Genomic DNA, 12,065 nt, shown 5'->3' with positions numbered 1-12,065 from the left:
GACGTTCCTTCTTTTTTGTTTTAATCTTCCGTGCATTTTTTTTATCTTTAGGAATCCAAGTAAAGTAAATGACATGCCGGTATAGATGGCAATTAGTTTTCAGCGGGGGGGCAGAATATTGGTCATTTTCAGTACAAATACAAAATATCATAGATTTTAGGTTCTATTCAAGTAATAGGTTCATGCGCACAGCAAAGCTATTTACATTCCTGCATGATGGCATACAGAGTCCCTAGGGTTCCATATGATGGATATGTATTACAGCTGGGGTCTTAACAAAGACCACCAGGGCTTTCATGTGTGCATGCTTATCAAGCCATGCTAGGCCGTAATGCATTGGGATACAGAGGTATTCAGGTGCATTATTATTATTATTATTATTATTATTATTATTTACTATTGTTGTTGTTGTTATTACTACTTTTATTTACTGTTATTGTTATTTATTGTTGTTGTTGTTAATATTTACTGTTGTTATTATCTCAATTATTTTTATTAGCTAAGTAGTCATCAAAGACCAACTACAGTATGTAATATAAAAAATTATTAAAATATATACATATATATATATATATATATATATATATATATATATATATATTGTGTGTGTATTTTAATTTTATATTACATAGTTACTATTAGGCTATGTTCACACAGCATTTTTTCTTAACCGTTTATAATTTTTTTTTTAAAAGGATGTCCATTATTTTGAGTCCAAGATGACATCCGTTATTTTGAGGTTTTGCCGTCCGTCAGTGCAGTAACCGCTGTTGGTATATTATTGTAGTTTAGGTGGACTGATCGGCCTTTGGGGGGGTGTTTAATTGAAAATTCCATTGAATTTAATAGTAAAGATGAAGTACGGTGAAAAAAGAAAAACTGTATGTGAACAACTAAAAAAGAAAAAACCTCCGCTGTTCGCAAAAGACGTCCAAAAATAATTGGCATGATCATTATTATGATCGCGGCAATAATGGCTGTCTCTTTAAATAGAAAAAGCGGACACCTTTTCTCTTTTTTGGACGTTGTGTTAACATAGCCTTACTGTTTAAAGAGAACCAATCACCTAAAATTTACTATCCCTATTATCAAAGATTCTCTCTCCCTAAGTCTATCTATGAAGATACAGACTGCCTTTGCAGTCTGTATCTTATTCTTTACCTAATTCCTCTTCCTCTGTGCAGTAATGCTGGGCGCCGCCATCTTGATGACGTCACGCTGGAACGCACCGCTGGAACGCACGTGACGTCATCAAGATGGCGGCGGCCGGCATTACTGCACCGGAACAAAGGAGCAGGTAAAGTATAAGATACAGACTGCAAAGGCAGTCTGTATCTTTATTAAGTCTATTTATGAAGATACAGACTACATTTGCAGTCTGTATCTTATACTTTACCTGCTCCTTTGTTCCGGTGCAGTAATGCCGGCCGCCGCCATCTTGATGACGTCACGTGCGTTCCAGCGGTGCGTTCCAGCGTGACGTCATCAAGATGGCGGCGCCCGACATTACTGCACCGGAACAAAGGAGCAGGTAAAGTATAAGATACAGACTGCAAATGCAGTCTGTATCTTCATAAATAGACTTCAGAAAGATACAGACTGCCTTTACAGTCTGTATCTTATACTTTACCTGATCCTCTGGTCCGCTACAGCAAGGCCGGCGCCGCCATCTTGATTTTGCTACTTGCGTTCCACCGCTGGAACGCAAAGTGACGTATTCAAGATGGCGGCGCGCGGCCTTCCTGCACCGAACAAGAGGATCAGGTAAAGTATAAGATACAGACTGCAAAGGCAGTCTGTATCTTAATAAATAGACAGAATGAAGATACAGACTGCCTTTGCAGTCTGTATCTTATACTTTACCTGATCCTCTGGTCCGCTACAGCAAGACCGGCGCCGCCATCTTGATTTAGTCTTTTGCGTTCCAGCGGTGGAACGCAAGTGACGTCATCAAGATGGCGGCGCCCGGCCTTGCCGCTTTGCATGACGGGAGCTTCCTGTCTCGCGCCGGCTCTTTTGAAAAGAGCCGGCGCGAGATAGGAAAGTAAAAAGTAAATATTTTAAAAACAAAGCAAAAAAAGTAATAAATTATATTTACAAATATTAATAAAATAAGTAAATACATCTAATTAGGGAAAAAAAAATTTTTTATTTTCATTGATGATTGGTTCTCTTTAAGGCTATGTTTACACAACGTTTTTTTCAGCTCTGTTTAAAATGACGTCCGTAATTTTGAGTCTAAAATAACGGACGTTTTTTGAAGCCTGGCATTCCCTGACAGGTGTTTGCACATTATTTTAGTTTGGAGTTACTAATTGCCCTTTGGCTGTGGCTTAATTGAAAAATCCATTGAATTTAATAGTAAAAACGGAGAAAGAACGGTGACAAAAGAAGAACTGTGTGTGTGAACAACTAATAAAAAACGTCCGCTATTTTCAAAAAATGTTCTAAAAATAATGTTCATGTTCATTATTTTGACGTCCGCGGCAAAAACGTCAGTTTTTCAATGCATTGTGTGCATAGGACGTCCGTCTTCCCATTGACTCCAATGCAATGGCATTGCAGTCAGTTAAATTGTGGCAAAAATGGATGTTTTATTAAATAGCGAAATCGGACGTTTTTTCTCCATTTTTGACGTTGTGTGAACATAGCCTAACAATGTAATATAAAAAAAATAATATACACTCAAAAATATATATATATTTTTTTTCAAATATACTAAATCACTGGTCAGATCACCTATGGAATACTGTGTACAGTTTTGGGCACAAGTATATAACATATATATAAGGACACAGCTAGACTGGTGTGGGTGCAAAGGGGGGGCATAATACAAAGGTTGTTTAGAGAATGGGTGTGTTACACATAATAATACCTGTTTTTGTTTATTACGAGGTGGAGGTCTCATCAATGAGGGGATCATCGCTGTTGTTGTCATCATTTTCTGGTAAGTTTCTGTGTTTCTATTGCAGCCAAGCTTATGCTTACACAGAAATTAGGGGGGGGGGGGGGACTGATATATGAATAGGTAAATGAATTGTATCATCTATATAAGTTAATCTAAGTGCTATATATTGGTGTCAGCCCCGTCACCGCCAGCAGACAGAAATGTCGGACTTAGAAGAAGTGGCTGTCCATAATCCAGGTAATAATTACTATATCATGTAGGAGGAGGGTGTGTCCAAAGATTTCAATTGTGAATGGTGGCCATACACTTGTATTATTGGGAATTGTATAACTGTCATTTACCTCATATACTGATATTTGTGGAATTGGTCTTGGAATTGAACAATGGAGGGTCCCTACTTTTAGCCATCAAATCTGTTAGTAGAATACTGGGTGCTGTTTATGGCGGCCTGTATTCTGTCTATGGAGTAGCAGGTATAGATTATCGTAACACATGCTGATTCTGATGTCTTCCTTTTGCAGGGAACATTGCAGATTACAATAACATCAGAGGACATACCAAAAGAGGGGCAGGGACCATCGGCCACATAGAAGTCCTCTCGGTCTTTAAAAAGGGGACAGAGGAGGTAGTCACCAATATAAAAAAAAAAATGGCAGAAAAAAGTAAAGTCATCCATGTCCATCAAAAGATAAGGGATCCGGTGGCCATAACCCTCCGTGAAAAAACAAAAGAGATATAAAAAAAAGAAACGTTTCAAAAGGTTCCGCCCCTGGTTTAAAACTAGGAAAGAGAAATCCCAGACCAGGAGCGAGATAAGAAAAGAAAGGGACAAAAAAGATAAGCAAGTAACGTTGTGGCTGGGAAGGAGACGGGAGAGAATTAGGAGAAAAGAAGAAAAAAAAAACTAAAAATGAAAAGGAAGAGGTCCTGGTCTGCTGTTGATGAGACCAGGTGACACACCAGCCATGGAGCCAACATTATCCAGAGTTCATGTAGATACCAGCTATAATACCATCTATAATAAATGGCATAGATATAAAACCTGATGTCTTATTGCTATTTCTTTGCCAGTCAGGCTCTTTAGATCACTGTGATTACTGCATTTATTACTGTTTTATTCTCTTGGGTGATCAGTATGTGATCTTAGCTATGATATTAAGTAGCACGCCAATGATCATTGGCAAACAAACCACAGGGGCCTGCCGCCCGCTCAGTTGTCCCCCTTTTAGCATCCCTAGAAGCTATGGCCGCTTAGCCACCGCTGTCATTTTCAGCACGCTCACTGCAGGGTGAGCAGGCTGAACATCAGTAACAGAAAAGAGTGGCAGAATTTGTTTTAATAGGTTGTGGACACTTTGTGTCTGCAGCCGGGACATAATCCAGTGTCGGACTGGGCCACCGGAGGGCCCCCAGCCCAGCACCTGCAGACACACACGCACTGATTGTCTCAGGCCTGGTAGCCCTGTCTGCTGTACAGCATTGTGTTCTGGCCTTAGGAATGGCCCTCTCAGCCATGTGGGTGCCGGCATACAATATAGGGGAGAGGAGCAGTCGATTAAAGCGTCACTATAGTGTGAGTGTGTGTGGTGGGCACCTTCTCCTCCTGTTACTGCTTCATGAGGGAAACGAGACAGCTGTGTGGGGATGGTGAGAAGGGGAGCGGGTGGGGGCCCAGCAGGGGACATTATTACTATATGGGGGCACAGCAGGGGACATTTTTACTATGTGGGGCACAGCAGGGGACATTACTATATGGAGAGCACAGCAGGAGACATTATAAATATATGGGGGTACAGCAGGAGGCATTATTACTATATGAGAGGCACAGCTGAGGTTATTATTACTACATGGAGGAACAGCGGAGGACATTATTACTATATGGGGCACAGCCGGGAGAATTATAACTACATGGGGGCAAAGCAGGGGTGCATTATTACAATATGGGGGCACAGCAGGGGACATTATTACTATATGGGGCACAGCAGGGGGGATTATTACTATATGGGAGGGACAACAGTAGACATTATTACTATATGGGGCACAACAGGGGACATTATTACAATGTGGGGCACAGCAAAAGCATTATTACTACGGGAGCACAGCAGGGGCATTATTATTATTGGGTAGAGCAGGGGACATTATTTCTAATGGGGCTATACGCAGCAGGGGGCATTATTACTATGGGGGTGGTCACAACAGGGGGCATTATTTCTAATGGGGCTTTAGACAGCAGGGGGCATTATTACCATAGGGTAGTACACAGCAGGGGGCATTATTACTATGGGGATGTAGACAATAGAGGGCATTATTTCTAATGGGGCTTTAGACAGCAGGGGGCAATATTACTATAGGGTAGTACACAGCAGGGGCATTATTACTATGGGGGCTGTAGACAACAGGGGGCATTATTACTATGGGGGTGGTACACAGCAGGGGGCATTATTACTTTAAGGGCACAGCAGGGGTATTATTACCATCGGGGCAAAGCAAAAGGAATTATTACTGTGGGTAGGGAGCTGTATATCACAGGAGCATTATCAGTATGTGGGGGTACACAGCAGGGGGCATTATTACTATATGAGGGCACAGTAGGCGGCATTATTACTGTATTGGGGCACAGCAGGGGGTATTATTACTATGGGGGCTGTATACAGCAGGGGACATCATTACTATATGAGGGCACAGCGGGGAACATTATTACTATATGGGGCAAAGCAGGGGACATTAATACTATAAGGGGGTCATAGAAGGTGGCCATATTACTATATACTGGGGGATCCTACATAAGGGGGCAACCCACATACCTATTCTCTTTACTGTGCATGACACCAAACAGAGAAATTACTACTGTATGGGAGCCTATAGGAGAAGGAAAGGGAAGGAAGTTGAAGGAAAAGTGCGGAGACTAAAATGTTTGTCTGGCAGGTTCTGAAGAGATGAATTGTAGCTGGAAGTAATCATGGTGATCTGGCCCGGATGGAAATGTAAAAGGAAAATGACACCTAAAATAAAAGATGTCACCTGTGAGTCACTGAATGCTGTTTTTTGTATTCTGTAGACACTGTTGGGAAGGGTAGCCCCAAGGTGGAAAAGGTTGGTAGGAAGCACTGGATAGTGGGGTGGGGGTAGGGGGACGGGGCCCAAGCACATTTTTTGCAGAGGGGCCCTACGCAATCTGTGGCCATACTGTCCTCTACATCTAGAGGAAAGAAGGTTTCACTTAAAATTTATCAGTGGACAGTGTCACCTAGGTGGGCTTCATGGTAGAACTATGTCATCTAGGTGGGGTTTTATGGTAGGACAGTGTCACCTAGGTGGGGCTTCATGGTAGGACAGTGTCACCTAGGCAGGGCTTCATGGTAGGACAGTGTCACCTAGGCGGGGCTTCACAGCAGTTAGGCACTATACCCACCTGGGAGATAGAGCCCAACTGCCATGAAGCCCCACCTAGGTGCCACTGTCCTACCAGGAAGCCCCGTCTAGGTGACACTGTCCACCCCTAAAATGAAGCAATTTCAAAGCAGAAAGATAGAGACAAGTTTTATGCAGGTATATACAGAATGTGCAGCATCTAAGCTCGTGAATGGTGCGGAGAACTACACATAGAGTAAGGGGGGAGGGTAACCTCTTCAACCTCTTTAGTTCTATAGTAAATAACGCAGGTTAATTACTCATTATAGCAATGTAACTATACACTGTAGGCTGGGAAGTGATAGAAAGGGCTTTACTACCTTCCACAGTTTGAAAGCTCAGCTGTTTCGCTACAAGACTTGGCTGCCAAGTCTACTCAGTATGTGCACATTTATTATGCTTATAATTAATAGGCCCTGCGCTTGCTAAATTTTTGGAAGGCAACTCACAGCCTGCCCAGGTAATGCCTTCTGACAACGTTTTGAAGAATGATTATGTCATTTGGCAGAGTTCTAGCAAAAAGTAGCTTTTTTTTTTTTTTTGTAATGCATAGCCCGCCATATGGCTAGAGAGAAGGCTCAGCCGGATTCCACAGGCACGTATTGGATAATATCCCACAGCACTTGGAAAAGAATACGGCTTCCTTGCCAAAATGTGGACTCTGTTAATCTCCTATTATTGTGAGGAAACCAATTCATCTGTATTAATTATAAACAAATTTTAATTACTTCAGTAAAAGCTCATTATATACATATTGGTTGCCAACCCAAGTGTTTGAACCCTGTAAAGCTTTTCACAAAAAAAAAAAAAAAAAAAAATTAGGCTTACAAATAACAGTAATTTCTTTTTATTGAACGGGATAAACTGATAACATGTTTTTTGCCCGCATGTGGCCGCAATTCTTCACACATCTACATTATTCCTATAAGAGATGGCAGCTAGGAAAATCCTGTGATTTGCATTCCACCAAGACAAACAGTAACAGGCGGCGCGGAAATATAATAGGATAATGAAGAATCTGGAACACGTTAATTTACAGCATTGATAAGAACCAGCATGGAAGGGTATGTGCAGTATGGAGGTAGACTCAGACGCTGTGCACATTATTCTAGTCCATGTTCAGAACGGGAATACGGGAAGAAATTTTTGAAATAGAACACTTTTTGCACCGGTTGTTATTGGTCCTTCTTCTAGAGTTTGTTCTATATATGTCGCTGCCCATAGTGAGACTAACAATTCCTTCCATACTTGCTATTATCTATTTAGTCTCCTTCCCCCAGTTCTGAGCTGCTGCTTTCTGCTGAAGACACAAAAAGCAGTGTGTGAGCCTTTTTCTCCATCTCCTGCGTCTCCTCCCTTCCTTCTGAGACGGCTGATGTAAACACATCCCTGGCAGGCTTTATCTGGGACCTTTTAATGCCAGAGGATTAATTACAGTGAGTTAATTAGCAACCTGACCTCTGACCTCAGATTAACTCTTCTGGCATTACAAAGAAGCTATGAAGTTGCAGGCACAGCCTGCCATGGACTTGTTTACAACAGCAGTCTCGGAGAGGGGGGGGGGGAGATGAAGGGAAAAGCTTAAAAGCTTTTTGTGTTTTCAGCACAAAGCAGCAGCTCAAGGGAAGGATGCTGAATAGATAATAACTAGTATTAGGGATGGTTCGAACCCTCCGAGGTTCGGGTTCGTATGAACCCGAACGCTCGGCATCAGATTCCTGATGTCTTCCTGCTCCGTGGAGCGGGTGTATACAGCGGGAGGACCGCCTGGAAAACTGGGATACAGCTTATGGCTATGGCTGTATCCCAGTTTTCCAGGAGGTCCTCCCGCTGGATCCGCCCGTTACACGGAGCGGGCAGACAGCGGGAATCATTACCGAGAGTTCGGGTTCGTACGAACCCGAACCGAACTCTGTTCTGACCATCCCTAACTAGTATGGAAGGAACTGTCTCACCATGGGCAGCAACATATAAAAAGTTATGCTTGGGAGAAATACCTCTTTGATGCTACTTGCTGATGGGGTGGGTATAACACTACAACCCCCACATGGCTGCTTTCTTCCTCAGGTTGTGTTTGGTATTAGAAATTACCTAAATGAAACTGAGTTGTAATACCGCTTAGAAACTGAAGACAGGGGTGGTGCTGTATTTTGGAAGAAAGCCGTCATGTTTTTCTAATCCTGGATAACCCCTTTTAAATAACAGTAACACTTTCTGACTTCCATGTATCCAGGGCTAAGACCGGCCCTGGATACATGGGGTATACGTGGATATACAGTACACATATTCCCTGTGTATATTCAGTCTTCACAATCTTTATGCACCTAAACCACCATGTATATTCACTCCTTACCCTCTATATACACACATATCCCCATGTAGCTTTTGTCCTTATCCTCTATATACACATTCCCTGAAGAAGCCCGGTTGTGGTGAAACGTACGTAGGGACAGCTGTGACCCTCATAGGACAGATGGGTGAGTGTTACTACGGTTTATGATTACTTGTGTGTGTCTTGAGCCATACGATTGCTGGAATAGCAGGTTTACTCTGAGGGAGGACACACCAGTGTGGTTTATTATCTTTTATCTTCTGATCACCCATCTATCCTATGTTGTTGTCTATTTTATATGTATGGTACCTGGTTGTTTTTTAAATACTTTTTAGTGATATTTTATATGAAATCTCTATCATGTTATTATTATAATCGTGATAAATAAATTTTGCAGTGATTCAGAATCTATGCCCATGGTTGTTTTTGTATTCACCTAAACCACCATGTATATTCACTCCTTACCCTCTATATACACACATATCCCCATGTAGCTTTTGTCCTTATCCTCTATATACACATATCCCCCATGTATCTTCAGTAGAGATGAGCGGAACTTACGGACTTTCGGTCCGAAAGCCGCTCACTCCAGTGCGATGCCTGCAATCCCGGGTGCATAGTTACGCTCCCGGGAATCTGCGGCCAGGATCTTCCAGGGAATTCAAGATACATTCCCTGGAAATCGCAGGCATAGTAATTGAGCGAAGATGCCGTCGGACCAAAAGTCTGACATGTCGCTTATCCCTAATCTTCAGTCCTTATCCTCTATATACATATATCCCTCATGTATCTCCAATCCTTATCCTCTATATACACACATATCCCTCATGTATCTTTAGTCCCTATCCTTTATATACACATATCCCCATGTATCTTCAGTCCTTCCCCTCTATATACACACATATCCCCCATCTTTCGTCAGTCCTTATCCTCTATATACACATATCCCTCATGTATCTTCAGTCCTTATCCTCTATATACACATATCCCTCATGTACAGGGGCGTAACTACCACTATAGCAGCCATAGCAGCTGCTATGGGGCCCGCCGCATCAGGGGGCCCCATGGCCTGCTCCTGCAATACACTGGGCCCCCTGAGCCGTCATCATTTGCAGCACCGGGTGGCCCTGCTGGTCTCCTGGGTTTTGCAAATGTCCCTTTAACTGCAAGCACTCCTGACCAGAGCTAGCAGTTATGTAGTTATGACTTGACTTGACCGTTTAGTGGTCAGTCGGGGGGGCCCAATCAAAAGTTTGCTATGGGGCCCAGCCATTTCTAGTTACGCCCCTGCTCATGTATCTCCAATCCTTATCCTTTATATACACACATATCCCTCATGTATCTTTAGTCCCTATCCTTTATATACACATATCCCCATGTATCTTCAGTCCTTCCCCTCTATATACACACATATCCCCCATCTATCGTCAGTCCTTATCCTCTATATACACATATCCCTCATGTATCTTCAGTCCTTATCCTCTATATACACATATCCCCCATGTATCTCCAATCCTTATCCTCTATATACACACATATTCCCCATGTATCTTCAGTCCTTATCCTGTATACACACAGATCCCCATGTATCTTCAGTCCTTCCCCTCTATATACACACATATCCCCATCTATCTCCAGTCCTTATCCTCTATATACACATATCCCTCATGTATCTCCAGTCCTTATCCTCTATATACACATATCCCTCATGTATCTTCAGTCGTTATCCTCTATATACTTATATCCCTCATGTATCTTTAGTCCTTATCCTCTATATACTTATATCCCTTATGTATCTCCAGTCCTTATCCTCTATATACACATATCACCTATGTATCTTCACTCCTTATTCTATACTAGAAAATGTACCCGGCGCTGCCCGGGTATAAAGTGTCAGTGTGTTAATTAGATTTGTTCTAAGGTGCCCAGGAGGCCAAGCTAAAGGTATTGTTTCATCTGAGTTAATCAGTGGAATTAGTGTATACCTGTAGTGCATAGTTGAAGGGGTTCTGTATACTCACAATGTATAGTTTTTGGGGTCTCGCATATCTGTAGTGCATAGTTGGGGGGGCTGTATACCTATAGTGTATAGTTGGGGGGGTCCTGTATACCTGCAGTGTGTAGTTGGGGGGGCTGTATACCTATAGTGTATAGTTGGGGGGGGTCCTGTATACCTGCAGTATGTAGTTGGGGGGGCTGTATACCTGTAGTGTATAGTTGAGAGAGGTCCTGTATACCTGCAGTGTACAGTTGGTGAAGGTCCTGTATACCTGTACTGTATAGTTCGGGGGTCCTGTATACCTGTAGTATATAGTTGGTGCTGTATACCTGTAATGTATAGTTGGTGGAGGTCTTGTATACCTGTAGTTTATAGTTTGAGGGTCCTGGTTACCTGTAGTGTATAATTGGTGGAGGTCTTGTATACCTGTAGTATATAGTTCGGGGGTCCTATATACCTGTAGTGAATAGTTTCAGGGTCCTGTATAACTATAGTATAGAGTTGGTGAAGGTCCTGTATACCTGTAGTGTATAGTTTGGGGTCCTATATACCTGTAGTATATAGCTGGTGGAGTTCCTGTATACCTGTAGTATATGCGGGGTCCTGTATACTTGTACTATAGAGTTGGTGAAGGTGCTGTATACCTGTATTATAGAGTTGGTGTAGGTCCTGTATACCTGTAGTGTATAGTTTTGGGGTCCTGTATACCTGTAGTGTATAGTTTGGGGTCCTGTATACCTGTAGTATATAGTTGGTGGAGGTCCTGTATACCTGAAGTATATAGTTGGTGGAGGTCCTGTATACCTGCAGTGTATAATTTTAGGGTCCTTTATACCTGTAGTTTAAAGTTTGGGGTCCTGTATACCTGTAGTATATAGTTTTGTGGAGGTCCCGTGCACCTGTAGTGTATAGTTTTGGTGTCCTGTATACCTGTAGTGTCCTGTATACCTGCAGGGTTGTATTTACCCGTATGGCAGTGTTATTCAGTCACAGTGTGTCGGTATTGGTCATGTCTGGTATGGCGGTGTTATCCAGTCACAGTATGGCGGTATTGGTCAGGTCTGGTGTGGCGGTGTTATCCAGTCACGGTATGGTGGTATTGGTCAGGTCTGGTATAGCGGTGTTATCCAGTCACAGTATGGTGGTATTGGTCAGGTCTGGTATGACAGTGTTATCCAGCACAGTATGGCGGTATTGGTCAGGTCTGGTATGGCAGGGTTATCCAGTCACAGTATGGCGGTATTGGTCAGGTCTGGTATGACAGTATTATCCAGCACAGTATAGCAGTATTGGTCAGGTCTGGTGTGGCGGTGTTATCCATTCACAGGGGAACAGCAATATGGGTAAGACTTGACAACTATATTATTATGATTTTTCTTTGGGCTGGTGGCAATCATATGGGTGTTACGTTTACA

The sequence above is a fragment of the Dendropsophus ebraccatus genome, chromosome 2 (assembly GCF_027789765.1).
Source record: "Dendropsophus ebraccatus isolate aDenEbr1 chromosome 2, aDenEbr1.pat, whole genome shotgun sequence".
Lineage (NCBI taxonomy): Eukaryota > Metazoa > Chordata > Amphibia > Anura > Hylidae > Dendropsophus > Dendropsophus ebraccatus.
Note: the sequence above shows the minus strand (reverse complement) of the source record.